The 22,566-nt window shown below is 36.8% G+C and overlaps 1 protein-coding gene across 8 annotated transcripts in view; it reads right to left on the minus strand.

Moving 5' to 3' along the window:
* Nucleotides 1–22,566, minus strand: part of cacna1c (calcium channel, voltage-dependent, L type, alpha 1C subunit) — a 1,063,887-nt gene that overhangs the window by 85,943 nt on the left and 955,378 nt on the right. The gene's annotated exons all lie outside the window — the stretch shown is intronic.

The following is a 22,566-nucleotide window of genomic DNA, read 5'->3' on the forward strand; positions in this document are numbered from 1 at the left end:
TTCCTTACTTTTAATTTAAAAAAGTATACTGTTTTGAGCTTGAACTTCATGTGTGGCAGAGAGAGAGAGGATTGGTTATTACAATAATGAATATTAGTTGTATTTCAAAAACACAATGAATGACAAATGTAGCATTTACTGATTCAATTTCAGCAATCAAGAATTTTATTTTAGCAACCCCACTAACTGTGTATCTCCGGGCTTAGGTCCTTCTGTTAGTGTTTTACGTGTTGTATCATTAGATGTTTATCTCATGCTTCAAAGGTTTATAAACAGATCTACACAAACAATATGGATGTTTTAAACACTAACTGAACACATTTCATTTTGGAATAAACATATGGAGCAGCTGAGTTTGCCACTGTTGCAAAGGGACACATGTGAGGGTACCATCCCATCCACTGGGACCTTCCTCATGCCCCCAGCAATTTTCAATTGGAGAAGTTGATTATAAAATTAATCAGCGGTTGGAGACACAACTGTAACAACTTTCAGTTGATGATGAATGTCAGGATGAATGTGAAGTATCTATTCATTTATCCGAGACACAGCACGTATGGTGTTGGTTTAATTTGACTACCATTTCAACTCCCTCAATCAAATGAATAATACCACTGGTCATATAATTGTATTCTCAAAGCAAGCACAAATTTGGGATTTTTAAAAAAATTCTGAATCAATTCCATAAATGGATACAGGTGCTAATAATTCTGCCTTGAAACCGAAGTTGGATTTTAATGGTTCTTGAGGTATAACTGCAACTCTGATAACTTCTCTGTGTCTCCATCTCTCCATCTTTACTCATGTATGCTTCTTCTGACCTTTGTTTCTGTTTCCTCACATACCTTTCTATGACTCCTCGTGTACCACTGGTCTAGACTGTTGGCTGTCCCACTTATAAATAACACCCACATTTATCAGATCATCTTTAGACACTTTTAATGGTCTCCCAAGATTTATTTTTGAATAATTTACTTTCTTTTTCCTGGCTCTATGGGATTAACTGCATTTATTTATGTTAATAAATGTTGTTATTTAATGGAATTTAACTGTATGAAGTCCTGACTAAAGGGCAGTGTGTTTAAACAAAAACCTGATTATTAACTCCTTAAATAACATTATGGACTTTTTTGCACTCAATAGATGATTTTCACTGACCAGGAAGTATTTGTTTCTAAAATATTTACATATTCCAGGTTAGGTTTACGGTCATGTATACATAGTACAATGAGACTATTCTGACCAAAAAATCATAAAATGTTTTGGCTGGTTGAGTTGATTAAAGACATGGGTGCAAAAATACACACTGCAGAGAAGCCCATCTTTCAGTTTCACTCACCTACAGCTGCCAACATGTTAGAAAGTAAATGGTAAGAAGTCTAAAGTGTACAGACCATTGTGAAACAGTAATGTACAAAATGATTTGAAAATCATAGTCCTTCTCTACAGAAATACACCACACGCAAGGACATCCTGTTTAGATTCACTGTTTTCATCCTTGTTTATTTTTATATGTATGTAATGCTAATTTAAAATTGGAATTTCACTGAAAAAAAAATTACCAAGTGGAATGATAAATGAGAAATGTAATCCAAGCTGATTAGCATGCAGTGTTAAGCTAAGTGTTGATACATTGGACTTTTAGGCTTTGGTTATATTCTATCTTAATCATATGAATAGTCTTATTTTAGTAAGTACCACCCACCTTAGTTTTTCAGCAGATTTCATTATTTGTTTAAGTCATATACTGCTGGCTAATATAAATGAGGATGGTGTTATGAGCAGGATGAAAGTGGCTTATAATGTGACTTTAGCTTAATTTTATTATTGTCCTCTCAGGTGGCGCAATGGTAGTTCTGTTGCTTTACAATAAGGAGATTGTGGGTTCGCTTCCCAGGTCCTCCCTGTGTGGAGAGCGCTTTGAGTAGTGAGAAAAGTGCTATATAAATGTAAAGAATTATTTATTATCATTATTTAATTATCTCTTTAGTCTACAACACCTGAGTAATTTTGCACTTTATGCACGACAAAGAGTACTGAGTAGTTCTGGATATTGAGTTCCAAGGCCTATCCCAGCAGCATATGCAAAAGGGACGAACCAACCCTGGACAATTCACACATTCATACACATTCACAGGGCCAAGTTAGAGTCGCTAGTCACTCTGACCAGCAGGTGTTTGGAATATGGGAGGAAAACCAGAGTACATGGAGAAAGGCCTACACTGATAAAGGGAGAACATGCAAACTGTACACATTGCCTAGGCCTGCACTGAAACCCAGGACTCTGTTCTCTATTTTCTTAATTATTTAGAACTGTTAAGACTTTTCACTTATTTATTTATTATTTTTATTTATAGGTTTGAAAAGGTTATTTTTTTTTGTTTTAACTAGAATTATTCAGTTATCTTGAGGTTTTACACAATTTGTAATTTTCTTGATGTTAATTCCAATTAATCAGCAGTTATAGGCTGTTTCTAGCTAACTGTTGTATTGCTTGTGACTGTTATGAGAATCGCAGACTTTGCTCACTCATCCTTCAGTCTTTGTGTACTTTTAGTCAGGAGGGTTAAAGCTGACAATTCCAATTGATGGGCATAGTGTATGTGATACTGGAGTGTTAGTACTTATCCTGGATGTGCAGTATGTTTTTAGCTGAAAAAATTTATTAGTTTATTTTAACAATGTCTTTGCAACTTTTAAAAAACTTAAATTATGGTCTTACATGGGCTTCTCTGCTCAAAAATATACAAATGAATTTGTTTTAGCATTTCATGTCAAGACACGATCTTTTACAATGTGGTGCATATGGTTGCTCTTCTCTGCATGGATTTCAGTATTTTTATATGTTTCCTGTAGACCCACAACAAAACCTGTACACACAAATCCAAATGTGGTATCACTTGTGAATTTCCCCTTGGGATTAATAAAGTACCTATCTATCTATCTATCTATCTATCTATCTATCTATCTATCTATCTATCTATCTATCTATCTATCTATCTATCTATCTATCTATCTATCTATCTATCTAGTGTATCAGGGAGTTTAAATTTAACATTTCCAACATGCCCAGCTGAAGACTGTCTGAGAGAGTAGCATCTTCTGTAAATACTGAAAATGTTTAGAAAGCATGAAGCAAATGAACTAAGAGCAGTGCCAGATATTCCAGAAAATTGTCAAGCCTGTGTAGTAGAATGTTATAGTCAATAATATCAAAAATTGTGCCTACAGTGGGCAAGTTGAGTGTCAGAAAACTCGGGTTTGGAGGCAGGACTGGCTGTACTCAGGTCCTAATTTGGGATCCTGAGGTGATTTGTCGTGTGGTGTGGTGGATGTGACAACGTGCTGTAGCAGTGCGTGCTCCCAACCTCTCTAGTTCACAAATTAAAAACCTGCACCTACTACAGCTGGAACGTCCTTTCCAACAACAATGATAGCCTAAATAAAAAAATAAACCAAACTAAATCTGTAATTCCATGCTATTTTTGAAAGTTTACTATCTTTCTATCAAGTAGGGGTGAAACTGTTCATGAGCCTGTTAGCAGGAAAGTCAAGAAGGTGTGTATATCACAATTCATAACCTTAATATTTCAAACTAATTTCTAACACCCCACTGTGCAGAAAATCAAACTGACAGGGGACATGGTAATTCTTTATAATCTATCTGAAGAACTCAGGAGTCAACCTTAAGCAAGCTGTTTCCAAATGCACCTCAGCTTGATGAATGCATTTACTCTTGTTTCTGAATGCCACATTGATCTATGTTACGTTAGTTAAGTTACGAATCTTGCAGATTTCTGGTCAGTCATATGCAATAAAAGTAGCATATTAGTTAAGCAGGATGTCCCAGGGTAACTTGAGTATGCATGTGTTGAAATGTACCTGGTGTAAACGTTAAAGAACATGGTACTAATGTGAACATTACCAAAATCTATACAATGATGAATATAAAAATGAATGGCTGTTCATGTAAGCTACACACTAAGATTTACAAATTACATTCTCAATAGGGAATTGTTAACATTGGTTTTAAAATAACACAATCAATTTTTTTTTCTTTCACATAACTCAGAGATAGATAGAAACTAATCCATGTTTTAGCTTTAAGGATGGTTATCAAGTATGCTTGGATTATTTGAGGGCTCTGCATAGATTGTATGAGGAAAATACAGCGAGCTATCTGCTTTCATTGACTAAATCATACCACCCCTCCTGTCCAACAAGATCCTCTAATGTCCACCTTTTCCACCACGTCATTTTGCATCTCTTGATTCATTAGGGTTCATTAAGTGCTGCCATTAGTACTATCCAAATTCTGTTACTAGGGCTTTCTGGAAACTATCAGTGGACCTTTTCAAATCCCTCCTAAAATACACCTTTCCTTGACAGAATCTTAATTTGTGTTACTTGTTCCATGTTTCTGTATAAAAAATGAACTAGGGCTCATGCCTGAACCATTTATGACGTTAAATAGAAACGCTCTGACTGAAACTCTAGATTAACATCTATGGATCAATTCCCAAATAAACAATTTTGCATCTGGTTTGGGCATATCCCAGTTAAATGTCCTTTTTAATTGTAGTAATCATGTCAGAAAGGGTTGATGTGTATACTTTTCATCTGCTCCTAAAACCTTACTAAAGTGTTGCAGGATAATTTAAGTTTAATGAGTTTATTCAATATGTAAAGTAAGCAGCTAACCCCCTGTTACAATTAAAACCTACAACCATGACATATTTTGATGGAATTAAAATTTACCATGGTTATGAAACAACTGTTAACGTAGAGACTGTATACAGTAATACTCTTAGAATATTGGAGCATTGCAAAAAAAGATCGCTCTGTATGTGGTTTTAAGTGTTTTTGTGCGGTAAAGTCATTAAGGTAGCTTAATGCAGGGGTTCTAAAAATTTTACACCACCTTTTTAAGGGTCCCCCACTAATATAAACCCAGCGTGATCTTGGATTCCTGGTTACTGCTAATAGCAGTCACACAGCATGATCTTGGATAATAGTAGATCCATTAATCTACTTAACTAGAGTAGACTATTGACACAAATGTGATCAAATGGTATGTGATATCTTTAGGTCGGGGTTCGCAACCTTTTTTTGGGACACCCTTTCCAGGAATCAAATGCTTTGAAATATCACAATAAATTTGATGCTTAATTGTTAAGTACTGAACTCTTTTTGGCCACAAACATCTAAAGGGGATGCTTCTTCAATTGCCATCCCTAATAATGTATTTTGGGCCTTTAACAAGTGATTACTGTTAGGTTTTTGTTCCTCATTTTATATTTTTCTGCATTAGTCTGACAGTTTTGATAACTGTTAAAATATGATGGTACACGTAACAACATTTACCAGACCTAAAAATATTGCAGTTGGTGGATTACACTTGACAGAGAGGTTAAGAATGTTAACCTTGGCAGGGCTGCTGCGACCCCCAATCTGAAAACCCTTGCTCTAGTACACTAGATAGGCTACTTGCAAACCTTGGCTCTTAAAGCTCTCTCAGTACAGATGACTTCCCCCCCAAAAAAAGGTTTACCGCTAACCCCCCCTCTCCCATGACTAGGACATTAAGTGTGGTCATGAAGATTTTGTACAATATATACAGTAGAGCTATGCTGCTTGAAGTCATGTAGCTCTGGATGAAGAAATTAGATATAGGTGAGCCTTGCCAAGACTGGAATGCCAGGTGTAACTCTTGGAAGGTTAACTGTAGGAGTGGGGGGCTGGGGAATGATGTTTGACAGTCATTGTGTAGCCTGTGTTTCCAGGTTGGATTTAGCCCAAAAAAGCCATATGGAGCAACTTGCCAGGTAAGATGTTAGGTGGGTGAAACGTTGGAAGGAGAATGCTTGTATGGCACATTGAAAAATACCATCTATAATCAACTGGACTCACCTCTACAGCCAGAACTTCTTAGTCGAGGGGGGTCTCTCTCCTGTTCTGGTGTTTTCTTATAGGGGAGGCTCTGAGCAGACGTGGGGATATTTATCACTGTCCCTGGTTGGGGGCCACAGAGTTGATGTTTGTATTAATTTAATGAGAAAGTGGCCACAGTGTGATTCTGAGTTACAAAGCGGCAAACGTGAAGTTCATGTATGGAAAAAGACACTGATAATGTTCTTTGGAGGTTCTGAGAAAACATTCCATTGGAAGGATAGATTAAACTCTCCTAGGCTGTTTTCAAGAACAATGGGGAGATGTTGACCTTAACTGAGAAAGTGTTGTTGAGAAGTCAAAATGGAATTCTGAGAAATTCCTAAAGACAGTAAGAAAGCAGTATTAGTAGTTTCAAATGGGATAAAGTTTGCTTTTGTGGCTAAGGTCTTCTTAAGTGTTGATACAAAGGGGAGAAGGAGATAAGAGAACTGCAAGGCTGTACACATTCTGGATGGAATATACCCATCCAAACAGGAATGCAAAATCACTCTGTCCTCAACTTGGGATGTGCACTAAAAGAGCAGTAGTACCTCTCCAGACCAACAGTGGTTAGCAGTATTACCTGACTGAAATGTTTGAAGTTCCTTTAAAGGATCTTGGGAAATACAGTGTTTGCAGCAGTGTCTGTGGCAATAAAAATGATTTATTGCAGTTCCCAAGAGGGCAGCAGAAGTACATTTGGAAATAACCTTATAAGGGCCTTCACTTCTTCAGTCAGAAAATTGGGTTAGGATAGGAGAAGATGTAAGAGCTCACCAAGTGAGGAGGAAAACGAGACAAGTAAATGGTGGAGAAGGTGGGAGGTAGGATGAAGCATTTTCATTCTGAAGACTTCTAGTTGCAGTAGGTCAGATATATTAAGGGAGGGTCAAAAGGACTTTCCATGTATCATTTTGGTAAACTTGTTTTTTGTTTGCTCCTTCCCTTTATCCTCACTTCTATAATTTTGTTATTCACAAAAACTTACCTTTCTTAAACCCTTGTCTGAACCAAATTGTTTTTTCACAATTCTTGTAATCGGTTTAATACATTACAATGCCACACTCTTACTTGCTTAAAATAAAATCCACATAATATAAAAAACACCATTTCAATAGCAACAGTTTCATGTGGGGTGCAACTGTTCAAACCAGATGATGCTACAATGTAATTACACTAATCATCTGACAAGTCGTTTACAAGTCAGTAATGAATCTTAGTTATTCATTTAGTACAGATCCCTACTCTCATTAAAAGAAGTGCCTGAGAATTTGATTTTGCCACTTTGATGAAATGCAGTTGTATCGTAGAAGTATTTACAGAGAAGCTATCCACAAAGACTGCATATCATCGTGTTTTTAATAGTTTTTTTTTTATAAACTTGACTATGCTACATTTTAGTCCTGTGTTTTCATTTCCTAAATTTGAAGTACTGTATCTACAATATCTTACACTATTAATATCTTGAGTTTTAAAGTGTGTTTAAATTGCCAGATGTACTATATGATGAAAACCAACTGATAGCAACTGTTCTTAATAGCTGTTTTTTCTGTCTGTACTTATAGTCAAACAGTAAATTTACCAAATGACTTTAAGTGCTCCGTCAGTTCAAATATTGCCTTTGGTTGGTTTGTTGTAGTCCTCTAAACCTCTCGATGTAAACAGGTTCAGGGGCATCTAAAGTCTGGCAGAATGTAACAGCATTAGATATTAACACATCTGTCAGAGTATATACATATATACAGTATATATGGTTGAAATAATTTACTGTCAAATAATGCAAAGAGTACGCGACACGTGTTTTGCCCTAATTCTGGGCTCATCAGGTGTATACACTCCACTGCACTCCCTCTCAGGAATCGAACCTCGGACGTCAGCGCTAGAGGCGAAGCCCCTAACGTTGCGCCACGATGTGTGGTTCGTTTATTTGACAGCATGTAGATCGGGGGTAATTACATTCACGGCATTCGTAGTCTGAATCACAATCTGATTGTATGGGTGGTTACCTACCAGGTAACACTTGTGGTTGGTCAGCAAGTCGGCAAACATCAGCCATGATGCCCTAAGTTGTGAGAAGCATATCATAAAATGGTTGAAATAGTTTACTGTCAAATAATGCAAAGAGTACGCGACACGTGTTTCGCCCCTAATTCTGGGCTCATCAGGCTTACACACTCTACTGCACTCCCTCTCGGGAATCGAACCTCGGAACTAGAGGCGAAGCCCCTAACATTGCGCCACGGCGTGTGGTTCGTTTATTTGACAGCATTGCATTATTTGACAGTAAACTATTTCAACCATTCTATGATCTGCTTCTCACAACTGAGGTCATCATGGCGGATGTTAGCTGACTTGCTGACCAACCACAAGCGTTACCTGGTAGGTGACCACCCATACAATCAGACTGTGATTCAGACTACGAATGCCGTGAATATATATATATATATATATATATATATATATATATATTATGTAATTACAATAGGAATACTAATGGTTGTTTTGCATTCAGTTTTTAATGATTTAATCCAGGATATTTGTGGTTTATTATTACATGTTATGATGAGTTTTTATTTTATCTGCATTTGTGTACACAAAGTGTTGAGCAGCAAATGGAACTGAGCTATATATAAATAATTTGAACTTTTTTCCCTAGTCTTGAGATCCCTGGAATGAAATAAAATTAAATTAGTTAATTAAAGCTGACACGTAACAGTGTTCAGAGAGCTTAAGACTAGACAAGAGAAGATTCCATAGTTAGGGAAAACAGAGAAAAACCCAAGTTATAAGAGCTGAAAGGGAAATTGTTTTTGAAGGTGGTAGAAAACAGGATAAATGATGCCTCCAATAGGCATGAGGGGGCATTATGGTTATTCAGGTAGACGCAATGAAGGATACAAGAGTGTATTTAGTTTTATTAATTTGTGCTTTTCTTATATTCCTCAATTGCTCTTGGTGGGAGAAAAATAAATTTTGTTAGGTAATTATACTATAGCTGTGATACAATGGATGCTCCATGGTACTGTGTACACAGCTATGTTGATTAATGGATGAATGTGCAGTAAGTTTTTCTACTTTTAGTATAATTTTAATGTATCCTTCATTTTAAAGAATAATGTACAACTGGACTTAAAAATCATGACTTATGACCTGTTCCTAAATAAAAAGCAGATGCCAATTGCACAATCTCTTCACTAAAAGCACTTCAAACTTAAACTACTGAGATTTAGAGAAACAAAGCCCTGCAAAAACTTACACAAAAACACTAACCCACCCAACCCCATGGGCAAAAATTTATTTTTTGTTATCCAGTGTGACAGTTCAAATATCAGAGACTTTTTTTCATGTAAACAAAAAAAAAAAAAAAAAAAAAAAGGATTTCATTACAATACATCTTAGATGAGAAACAATTGAACGATATCTGTAATAGAGTTCTGAAGTATTTCTCAGATAGCCAAATGAAGGACCAAACAGGGTCCACATTATACATTTATATATGTATGTATATATATTGTATATACCAAAACACACACACACACTATATATACAAACATATACATTCTTACAGTATGGCACCAGGCAGATATGCACACCAGATAGGTTGGTGATTATATACCCTTAAAAAAATAAAAAAACTTAGTAAAATAAAAAGTGCATTTTTTTTTCAAAGATCAGTAAAACTTAACAGCAAAAATGTTATTAAACAAGACCATGCCCAAAAATAAAATTAAATAATAAGTAAATTAATTAACAAACAAATAAAAAAAAATCAGTGCAGATAATTAAGAGACTGTATAGCAGGATGAGAAACATAAATGCAAGTGTGCTATTTCAGTTTTTACCCAAATTTCTAAACAATGACATAATTTTTTTTAACTAGGATATTTTTCTTACCACTGAATTATCATTTCATAATATTTAATGCATCCTCCCTACCCGTCCCTCTACATGCCACCATAAATCAACAAATTCCATGATTATAATAATAATATACATTACCTGAGAATTTACTATCACCAGATACATTCTTTTTCTCATAAGGCACATGATTTGAGTTGAGTGCTGTCGTTTTCTAACATTTCATTCATCAGTAAATTTTCTGAACCTCGTTAATCCAAATGTAATATGAAGAAATCGATATTTTCAACCTACTTCAATTTGCCATCCATCTATACATCAACTTCAATTTGACTAATTCAGATGATGTTCCCAGTGCCATGCTATTCCAGCAGCATCAAGCACAAGACGAGACCCAACACTGAAAGGGTACCAGTTCACCTCAAGGCACCTTCTCACACAAACCACACTCATTTATGCTTGACAAGATCGCAGTCAACTAGTGATCTCAGTAGATGTCTGGGATATTGAGAAGAAAAACACACAACCTTGGGCAGAGTGAGCAAACTTCAACAGAGAAAGACCTGACTGACATTTGAGTCCAGATTTCAGAAGCTATGAGAGGGTAGTGCTAATCACTGTGCCAAACGCATTAACTATTTCATCCAGTAAAAAGGTTTTTATTTTAGAACTAATGTCATGAAATAAAGATATTTACTGGAAAGGTGCCACAGACAAATTGCAAATTTGTCACTTTAAAAAGTGCAGATGCTTGAAAGTGTATGAATGAATTTTAATAAGGAATCTGTGCTGGACAAGGCTGTGGAGTCAGCAGCAATTATTGGGGTGCTGGAGACGGAGTTGGAAAAATGTACTGACTGAAAGAATGCAAATTGTAATATAATTGTAATATAATTTGCTAGCGTTGCATATACTAGTTCAATTCAATTACTCTTATTTTTTCTTGCCTTTTAGTAAAAACTATAGTCTTGTTTTTAATCTTGTAAGTATTATTTAATAAATAATATAAAAAAAAACATAACTGCATCGCTATAATCCTTAAACCTGTACTTAACAGGCAAGGGTTCTAAAAAAGTAGTCTGATGATTCACAAAGGCAGTGATGAATGCATTGTATCTTGAATGTCGTGTGACTTCAGTCAACATAATAAATATATTAGTCTAATGACAAATTGAGGAGTCTGCATCGGTGTCAAAAGGTTTTATTTACCAACTTCTCAGTCTGGGTGCTGGAGCAATTTTTTTGGGGGAAAACAAAAACGTTTATTAAAAATGTAAATATTTTAGAAAATTAACAATGTTTAATATATGTAGATATGAGAGGGAATTTATAAGAATAATCATAAATATGTATGGAATAAAATAAAGTGCTCCAAAAAGTGCCACTGCTGTGGGAAACATCCAGTGGCGTAGCTACAATGGGGCAAGGGGTGCAATGCACCCGGGCCCCGGGCCTCGGGAGGGCCCATCAGGCTTTTTTTTTTTGCGGCGCTCTCATCAGGGTGATCAGGGCATCAGACCATCAGTCACAGTCAAATTAGTTAGACTGATCGTATTGCTTATTAATTTAAGTAACTTTGTAGTAAGGACTTTCACATGTCCGTATTTAGCGATTTTAGCCACCGTCAGTCAGCATTTTTACATTTTCCCACACAATTACATTATTTTCATTAGCGCCGTCCGACTCGGCCGGGCGGGGCGGCACATTGTGTACAGACGGCGGCGGCTAAAAACAAAGCGACATGTTCGCTTCATTCTCCGAAAGGCTATAGCTTAGTTATGAAGCAGGCAAGCAGCTTCCCACGATCGTCGACGAACGGCTTCCTGCTTCCGTCTATTTCTCAGTCAGTTCTGTTAGGTAAGTGAATCGATCAACATCAAATGGCCTTATGTCGAACAGCGCAATCACGTATGCCGTGTGTAAACATAGATAATCCTTTATTTTTATTGTTCTATAGTACCGGCTGAGACAACAGACGAGTACAGTGTATATACACTATTAGGCAATAACGCCAAGTCGCCCCAACACACGTCTGTTTTTACGCTTTACAAAACCAAAACTATATTTTTCTCCGAACATCGTTTTTAATGGTTTCCTTCTCAATCTATCTTGTCTTCAAGCATTTCTGCAGCGAGAGCGCCCCCCCCCCCCCCCTCCGGAGCGCGAGCGCACGAAGCGCGCAGGTTTGGGGGCCCATTCAATGATGATTGCACCCGGGCCCCTATGAACCTTGCTACGCCGTTGGAAACATCCTGCATTGTTCCTGTTCCACAGAAGGCAGGCGCCTCTTCAGCTAATGGTGACAGACCAGTGGCACTTGTGCCTCACATCATGAAGACCTTTGAGAAGCTGGTCCTGGCTATATGAGTGTTCTCGTGCTTGGCCACCTGGACCCGCTGCAGTTTGCCTATCAGACAAAGATTGGAGTGGAGAATGCAATTATCCATCTGCACCACAAGGCTTATTCCCACCTGGCCCAAAGCTGGCAGCACTGTGAGGATTATGTTTTTTGATTTCTCCAGTGCCTTTAATGCCATCCAGCCATCCTTTGTTTGTGAGACTCAAGGACTGTGTCTCTGATACAGATGTGAGCAACACTAGAGCACCACAAGGAACAGTCCTATCTCCATTTCCCTTCACTCTGTACACCTCAGATTATAAATATAACAGCAGGTCATGTCACTTGCAGAAATTTCTCAGATGATTCTGCACTCACGGGGTGTATTAATAATAGGGATGACATAGGATAGGAGTCAGGTAGAGAACTTTGAGAACTGTCTGCAAGTTAACATCAGCAAAACCAAGGAACTGTCACAACAAAGAGCCTCTATGTCACAGTTCATTGAGTGGATGTGGAGGTGGTGCACTGCTACAAGTACTTGGGGGATCATATCAATGACACGCCAGACTGATCTTGGAGCATAGAGGAAATGTATAAGAAAGGGCAGAGTAGGTTTTTATCCCTTATAAATCTGTGTTTCTTTAATGTGAGTAATGGCATCCTTCACACATTCTACAATTTTGTGATGGCCAGTGCAATATTCCTACACTGTGGTGTACTGCGGCAGGTAAAATCACTTCATGAGAAGCGCACTGTATCAACAAGCTGGTTAAAAAGGTATGCTTGGTTACAGGACACACTCTGGACTGAGTGCCATTATGACCAATGGTGCACATCCTTTCTCTGACACTAACACTGAGGGCTTTCAGCAGAAGTGTGTGAAGAAACACTACTGGGGCTTGTTTATACCAACAGTAATATGCCGTATATTGACTCACATTTTAATTTTCTTCCTTTTTTAGTCATTCAAGTGTATATATAAAATTTATTTATCAATTAATGTATTTATCATTTAAAGGGCTTCTGTGAAAAGCTAATTTTCCCACTGGGAAAAGTTTGTTCATTCAATCCATCTGTCTATCTATAGCTTGTAACAATTCTTAAAATGCACATCACATATTTGAATCATATTTTTGTAATTTATGTATAGTTCCCAACATTAATAATACAAGAACTACACTTGTATTTAAATCCATTTAATTAACAAATTGCCTTTACATTTTCATTTACGTTGTCATTTTCTGTCAATATTTTTCAAAATAATCATGATTATTACAGCTATTAAAATAAGATAATTAGTTAAATTAACACTGATATTTAAATCATCAAAGCTCTTGTAGAACAAGACACAAGTAACACAGAACTACACCAATTCTGAAAATTTGGAAAGAATCAAATGTAATTCTTTTGTTATTACATCTCTCCCATGTACCGTTTCTAAAAGGAATGGATTATTAATAAGGAAAGCTGATTATTTTTTGTATTATTGTTTACAAAAATTGACATTAATCACTTTTCAGATTTAAATCTGGTGTTCAAATATTCATTTAAGGTAAAATATCATTTAGAATTTTAAACTGGAGTATTCAGTTCTGGGTAGAACATAAAGAAATACAAAATCTTACTTTGCTCTTACTTTCCTCAACAAAGTACACTCATCTGTATTTTTAAGATGACATAAATAAAAATCAGTTTAAAATACGCATGAAAAAAACTGTTGATAGCCTTAAACCAAGCTGCTACTTTATGATATCACAGTACATTTCATACATTTTAAGGGCAGCTCTTTCAATGAAGTAAAGCTCTTCGGCTGTGTTCATCAGTGAGTGCCTAGCACTGTGCTGAAAGTGTAGGACATTAGTGACATTGTGTTCTTGCTGACTGAAAGCATTATGTACAGCATTAAAGCTCTGGACTGAAACATCACATTATCTCTTACATGTGTCACATTTAGTAGAACTATTCATCTGAATGCTGCTCTATTGTTATACTGTATCATCACATATAACATTATTTTAGAATTACCAAAATATACTTCATATACAGTCTATTTATATAATGAAATTTTCAACTCACCATTTTCAAGGGACAACAAAAATATGAGAGCTAACTAGAGAAGCCAAAAGATCTTTACCACAGTCAGTTAGATCACTGATCCTCTGTATATTTTGAAAATCTAATTGCAAATAAAATTTTCTACTATGTTGCTTTATAAATGCCTCTGCCCTTATATCCTTCTCATCTTCTTTATCCAAGCATCTCTGTTAATGCTTTACAAACCAGCATTGATGATATTCAATAAACCACACACATCGCCCAGTCCCAAGAATTTTAAAAATCAGTTTATGGGAAGAGGCAAAAGAAAATGCACAATGGAGTCTATCATCATATGGAAAATAAGCATATAGAACCTTTATATATTTAAATAAAGAGGGAAACTAAATGCAGTTATTTCAATTTTGTCAAATATAATTGCACATTGTATGAAAAGCAAAAGATTTGAGCAATCTGCAAACTGAGCAATGTATAACAGTATGTTTTAAGAATCTTAAAGTAGTATATTGCAAACACTTTGTCACAAATTACTATTGAACTAGTACTAAAAGCTATTACTTTTAGTAAATCTAAAAAACAGAAATATCTACTTTCTGTTATACTTTCCATATTCTCTAATATCTAGCACCACATCCAGCTATTTTTTTTTCTGTGTACAACAATCAAAGTGTATTGGTGCTTTCCCTTGTGTAGTATACAACAAGAAATTCAATTCAGTAAATGACACTCCCGTATACTGAGAATGATGCATAAATGTAACCTTTAATAATTTACTTAAGGAAACTGGACAACAACTATTTTTGTACATTTCTATCAAGCACTGTAGGCACTTGATCACTTTAGGCAATAGCTTGATATATTACAGTATAGTGAATTCATATACAGTATTTGTAGCACAAACACATGTAATATAATCTCTACTGCAAAATGAACAAATGAAATTAAACAAGACTCACTTTTGCTTTTTAAGGCAAAATAAAATGCTGCTTCTAAAAAGTAATGGTAGGATAAATTCTGCACATTAAGGCATCTTTTGCATAAGGCTTCCCATGAGCTCATTACGATCCATATAAAGGTTCACATACAATGCCTTTATTATATCTAGCTTAGTTTTTTTCCTATTTTTGTGTGTATGTACATACGAAGATATATTCACGCATATAAGCACAAACATATACTGTATAAACAAATGCATACCTACTGTACATACTGTAGATTAATCCACTTTCTAACCTTATTATCCACCTCAAAGTCACAGTTTGCCTGCTTATCCTGGGACACTGGGTAGGAATCAACCTTGGAGGGAGCACGGTCCCATCAAAGTACAATCAAATGCATACTCGCACTCACTCATCCTGTTGTAATTCAGAGTCGCCAGTTACTCTAAAAAACCAGAATGCACAGAAAACCTCACAGTAACTTGGAAAAAAAACATGAAAAAATCCAGTGTCAAGGCTGGAGCTGTGACATCGAATTCTGGTGCACTGTGCTGTGCATGGCTTGATATAGTGTACTTTAGTTTAAAACAGTGTTTCCCAACCTCGGTCCGGGTGAACCCCTGTGGCTGCAGGGTTTTGTTTCAACCAGCTTCTGTTTTTAATTGAACTCCTGGGCTAATTAAGTGATGTGTTATTTCCCAAGTACTGTGTTTAGGGAACAATATAGAAATTAGAAAACTAAGTTTGCTAAAAAAAAAAAAATTAAAATGTACCAATCAGTTATATAAGAATAGTGTATTTTTTTATTTTTGAACAGTATTTTCATCTTGATTTTCATTCTACTTTCCTAGGTGTTCTAATTGTTTAATCATTATTTACTAATTAGTGGGTCTGATGCTAAAGTAGTTGCAGCCTTTGATTATTTAGCGTTGTTTGCGTGTCTGCTCTGCTCATTTTTAATTGTCATTATTAAGATATAATGAAGGGGGAAAAACTGCACAGAGAAAGGGCAAAATATAATGAAATCAACAAAAGAGAGTTGGGCATTTAAATCTATAGCAAAAGCAGAAATATTTCGAAATGTTTCTAAATGTAAAAAAAATCACGCTGCTGTGCCTTTCTGAATGTAGAAAAGAGAAAAATAATCTCAGCTAATTAAATGAGATCAGTGTTATCAGGTGTTGTCACTGATTAGGAATCTGGCTTGGAACAAAAACTTGCAGCCACAGGGGGTCCCCAGGGACCGAGGTTGGGAAACACTGGTGAAGATATATGCATTAGCTTTGATGCACCAGTTTGCATCTGCATATACTAATATCACTGTATTATAGTGGGGGGATACAGTATATATTGGTCATGTATGCCTGATAGATCCTTAGAGACGTATGTTGTCTGAAGCTGTGTGCCATTAGCAAAGCAGTTAGATAAATTCTATCCACAAATAAGAATCCCTTGACGACTCTAAATAATTCCAGTTTAAAACTGCATGACAGAGAGATTCTGTTATGATCCTCATCTAAGAAAGAAATGTGGCATTAATGTAAATAAGTGCCCACCTCTTCTGTTTGTTAAGAGATGTTTGATGCTGTGATATTGTTTAAATTCTACAACCAATTTAATGAAATTAATTTGAAGCACTGTTTGTTGTCCTCTGTTTGCAAGAAAACAAGTTTTCAGGTGTTTGAGAGCAGTCCTCCACAATGCTGTAGGCTTTGCGGATGCAACGTTTGATAAAGATATTTTTAATGGATGTTAGGTAAGTCCCAATGATCTTTTCAACTTTGTCCATTATCCATTGAAAGACCTTGCAGTGAGAGACACTGCAGTTCCCAAGCTAGACAAGGATACAGGATGGTGTTCCTGTAGAATGTGAGTGAGGTAGGCTTGCTTTTCTCAGCTAGCAAAGGAAGTGGATATGCCGCTATGACTTCCCAGCAATGTGGTGCCGTTAAATGACCAAGGAAGGTCATCTGCCAGGTGCACACCCAGGAATTTGGAGCTCCTGACCAATTCCACTGCAGAGCCTTCGATGTGCAGTGGGGAATGGACAATAGGAGCCTTTCTGAAGTCAACAATCATCTCTTTCGTCTTGTCCACGTTAGGAGACAGATTGCTGCACTTGCACCAGTTGTCTTTCTATTCTGTAAGCTGACTCTTCCCCTTTGCTGTTGAGACCCACTACTGTTGTGTCATCAGCAAACTAAATAAACGTGTACAGTTGTGAGTCAGCAGAGTGAACAGAAGTGGATCACAATTACACTCATTCACATAGGTCCAGAGTTGGAAATAATTTTTTCCTTGCTTTTAAATGTAAAATACAAAATATTAAAAATATTATTTAATCATTTTATTATTTTTTATCGTGTTAATTGTCTGAGCATTTACTGTTCTTCTTTATATTAAGATTCATCTATACTGTATAATCAAACCAAATTAATATATACAGTGTGATCAGACCTGTAAAAAATATATTTGAATGGCTAATGGGTAATTAGAGAAACCTGCTGCTGAGGATTAAAAATAAGCTAAGGGAGTTTAACATTTAAGACACTGAAGGAATTGCTGCTGAAAATGAGACTTTGCAGCCATATGTGAATAATAAATCAAAAAACAGTCATTTCAAGCATTTATAGCCATTAGAAACATTACTAATGCCTTGGCTATATTTTTATATCAATTTAATGATATAATTTCAACACCATCCAACCTCTGCTCCTTAGGGATAAGCTGACAAGAGATGGGAGTAGATTCATATCTGGTGGCATGGATCGTGGACTATCTTAAAGACAGACTTCAGTATGTGCGTCTCGGGAACTGCAGGTCTGACATTGTGGTCAGCAACACAGGAGCGCCACAGGGCACTGTACTTTCTCCGGTCCTGCTCAGCCTATATACATCGAACTTCCAATACAACTCGGAGTCCTGTCACGTGCAAAAGTTCGCTGACAACACTGCTACCGTGGGCTGCATCAGGAGTGGGCAGGAGGAGGAGTATAGGAACCTAATCAAGGTCTTTGTTAATGGTGCGACTCAAACCACCTACACCTGAACACCAGCAAAACCAAGGAGCTGGTGGTGGATTTTAGGAGGCCCAGGCCCCTCATGGACCCTGTGATCGTCAGAGGCGACTGTGTGTGGATGGTGCAGACCTATAAATACCTGCAGCTGGATGATAAATTGGACTGGATTGCCAAAACTGATGCTCTGTGCAAGAAAGGACAGAGCAGACTATACTTCCTTAGAAGGCTGGTGTCCTTTAACATCTGCAATAAGATGTTGCAGATGTTCTATCAGACGGTTGTAGTGAGTGCCATCTTCTACGCGGTGGTGTGCTGGGGAGGCAGCATAAAGGAGAGGGACACCTCACGCCTGGACAAACTGGTGAGGAAGGCAGGCTCTATTGTAGGCACAGAGCTTGGACAGTTTGACATCCGTGGCAGAGCGATGGGCACTGAGCAGGCTCCTGTCAATCATGGAGAATCCACTGCATCCACTGAACAATATCATGTCCAGATAGAGGAGCAGCTCCAGCGACAGACTGCTGTCACTGTCCTGCTCCACTGACAGACTGAGGAGATCGTTCCTCCTCCACACTATGCGACTCTTCAATTCCACCCGGTAGGTAAACATTAACATTACACAAAGATATTGTCTCTCTGTATACCTGCATTGTTCACTCTTTAATGTAATATTTTTCTTTATCAGTATGCTGCTGCTGGAGTATGTGAATTTCCCCTTGGGATTAATAAAGTATCTATCTATCTATCTATCTATCTATCTATCTATCTATCTATCTATCTATCTATCTATCTATCTATCTATCTATCTATCTATCTATCTATCTATCTATCTATCTATCTATCTATCTAATAGAATCCTGGTAATGAAAGGTATCAATTTCTTCTAAAATATTAAACTTTCTGGGTGACCCCAAACTTTTGAACAGTAGTGTATGTATGTGTGTATTGTCACATATGTGTGCCTTGGGGGACAACTTAAAGGTTCTGGTGGTGGTAATTCCTCATCAGTTTACAAGATGGCACTCTTTACTAATGCTTCTTGTGTTCCTCCTTCTACAGACCAGGGGCTTCATGTATAAACTGCATATGTTGTGTACGCCCGTTTCCAAGCTCACTTTCAGATGTATAAAAACTAAACTGGGCATAACGCCACTCAGATTTTCATGGCAGCAAGTGCATACGCACTTTTCTGCTTGTTTTGCAAAGTGTCAGCACTCAGTTTCAAAGCAGTACTAATGTTTCTGTGTCATTTCCATTTCTTTTTTAGATTCACATCCATGAAGTGTGCTGTATCAAATACATTGAAATTAATTGTATATCGTTTACAAATTTAAGGCACTTGATTGTAATCATCCTCTAATAATATAATGGTGCACAGAATGGCCGGACTAATATCATAGCTGGTTTAGCGTTGTTACTGTCAGTACACCAAAGAGAGTATTTTAACCTGTTTATTGTATTTGTGTGTGGTATCACACCTGCATAGGTTGTGTGAAGAGCACAGATGATTATCAGGATACAGCTTCTAGCCCTGGAGGACATTTATAGCACTCAGGAAAGCCACCAGCATTTACATGGATTCTACTTAGCCATCCAGTCTATAACTTCTCCCATCTGGCAAACACTTCAGAGCCTTTCCAGTATGGACCGCAAGGCTCAGAAACAGTTTCATCCCAAGAGCTACAAATGCACTTAATCAGTCCATCAAGTGCTTTCAGTAGAACTGCTTGAACTTATAATTACAATTACCTCACTGAAAACCGTAACATTGCACAACCTGAGCCACTTTATGAACCATTTGTACTATCTGCACATGTATATTGTACTTATGCGTTCATACTGTACATTTATAATGTTTTTTTATCGTATTATTATTTTTTTTTTATCATTCTATAGGAACATATGTTTATGGAGGAGTTGCATATTGAATCTCATTGTTCCATACAATGACAATAAAGGAATTCAGTTAAATTCGATAGAAGAGAGCGCATATTTACAGATGATTGTGACTGGCTTCTAAGTTGATTTACATTTCCAAGAACTATCCTCTTGGAGCTGGGTGCTGTTAGAATACTAGGATGTATACTTGATATCACTTTATTGATGAAATGCATTAAACTATGTATATCACATTTTAGAAATAAATTGTAAAAATTCATTTTAATTGGGATTTATAAAGGGGAAGTGTGTGGAACTTTGCTTATGCACAGTTTTAAGGATCTGAACTTTTTTGTAGGTACGCCATCTTTTAGTGTGAATTCTATGCACGGCATTATATATGAGGCCCCAGATGCCTGACAACCCTACTACCTCTTACATCACTTCTGGTGTCTGCCCCCTGGACCCACCTATTCCTGCTGTACTTAACTGGATGTGTCGCCATCTTGGAGCAGTCACTTTGAGACTTGCATCTATAAATATGTCCATTTGCCCTTTTTCAACTCGTTTATAACTAGTGTTTACTTTCAATTACACGGGGTTGGCCTATCAGTTTATATATGTGTGTGTGTATTATTTATGTGTTTTTCTAAAACCTGTGAAATTTGTGAACACTTTAAAGAATAGGGTGATAAGCGAAATAAACTAGCTCTCTGCAAATGGTTTTAAAGAGATAGCATGCATATACACATACATATACAAAATGTATATACAGTTATGGGCAGCATGGTGGCGCAGTGGGTAGCGCTGCTGCCTTGCAGTTGGGAGACCTGGGTTCGCTTCCTGGGTCCTCCCTGCGTGGAGTTTGCATGTACTCCCTGTGTCTGAGTGGGTTTCCTCCGGGTACTCCAGTTTCCTCCTGCAGTCCAAAGACATGCAGGTTAGGTGCATTGGCGATTCTAAATTGTCCCGTGTGTGTGTGCTTGGTGTGTGTGTGTGTGCGCCCTACGGTGGGCTTGGCCCTGCCCAGGGTCTGTTTCCTGCCTTGCGCCCTGAGTTGGCTGGGATTTGCTCCAGCAGACCCCCATGACCCTGTAGTTAGGATATAGCAGGTTGGATAATGGATAGATGGATATACAGTTATCAGAATGGGTATATTCACTTAAATGTGTTTGTAGTTGAACCAATGCATATACTGTACACCAGCATATATAAACCAACCTGTTTGAACTAAGGAGATGCAATCAGCAGAGGGCAATCCTCAAAAACCTCTAAAGACGAGAGTTTGGTGTATGTCTGGATGAGGGACACTTTAACACAACAGGATTTAGTATGTCTAGTGTCCCAAAGGTGATACCTGCAATGGTAACAATGCATCTCCACACTTAAAAAGAGGAAGTGAAATGACAAGGAGTGCTGGCATTAATTCTTTTTGTTTTTATATGTTATTATAAGAGTGTCATTTTTAGATACAGTTTGACACTTTGCAAATTTATTTCTGATAGTCAATATTACCTACGTTCAAAGCTTTCTTTTGGTTTCAGCATTTAAAAATCAAGGCTTAATGTACTAAATTTGTGTTTAAGCTTTACTGAAATTGTTGCCTATTAAAGTCTCTAATTGCAAGAATCATTATTACAGTCAAGTTCTCATCAATGACAGACTAAATGTTACTCATTTGTCATATTTTACCCAAATCATTGACATCTGCAGCTTTACAGTAGCTCTTATATGTAGGGGCAGGCTGGTGGACCATATAGCTAAATGTAGGTGATATCTGTGCAGGTCTGAATACTTTTGTTTTTTTGGCTCTTCTGCAATGTCACCTAGCTTAGTTAAAAATATTCAAAGTTTTTCATTACATTTTTGTAGGTTTTTGGAAACACAATTGAATAGAAAAATACAAAGTTATATATGCATCTTTTAATACAGCCATCAATCTGTAGAGCCCTCCTTTTCCCTTTCACCAATGTAGGGAGCTGAGGCTTGCCCTACACAATATTAAGCATCAGTGGGATTCAGCCATGGAATGAGGTGTCAATCATACCATCAAACAGCCCACTGCATACATATAGATAAATAGTTAGATCTAGATATAGACCCCCACTACATAGTGCTTTTTTGTGAATCGTTGCATTTTTAGTTTTATTACAACTATACTATATTTGTTAATGTGAATTGTATATTACGCTGAACTAGCCACAAATATGTCCATCTTATTCCAATATAGAAAGCAATAAATACATATAAAGTATCTATATCTCTTATTCATATCTAAATCAAAGAATATGTATTTATAGGCTGGTATCTTTTCACGAACAGCACTCAACTGAACAAAACAAAATAAAATCAGCTTATTGTGTATAATTTTATCTACCTTAAGGAGTGGACAGTTCTTTGACTGCAGAAGGTAGGCTAATAGATGGTACATTATTATACACTCACAAAGACTGTAATCTAAGAATAAAACGTTAACATTTTTGTTTTCTACCTGAGTATCTCATACATATCAAACAACTTAAACTTGTATAAATTATATCTATAC

This window comes from Erpetoichthys calabaricus, chromosome 18 (assembly GCF_900747795.2).
Source record: "Erpetoichthys calabaricus chromosome 18, fErpCal1.3, whole genome shotgun sequence".
In the NCBI taxonomy this organism is placed as follows: Eukaryota; Metazoa; Chordata; class Cladistia; order Polypteriformes; family Polypteridae; genus Erpetoichthys; species Erpetoichthys calabaricus.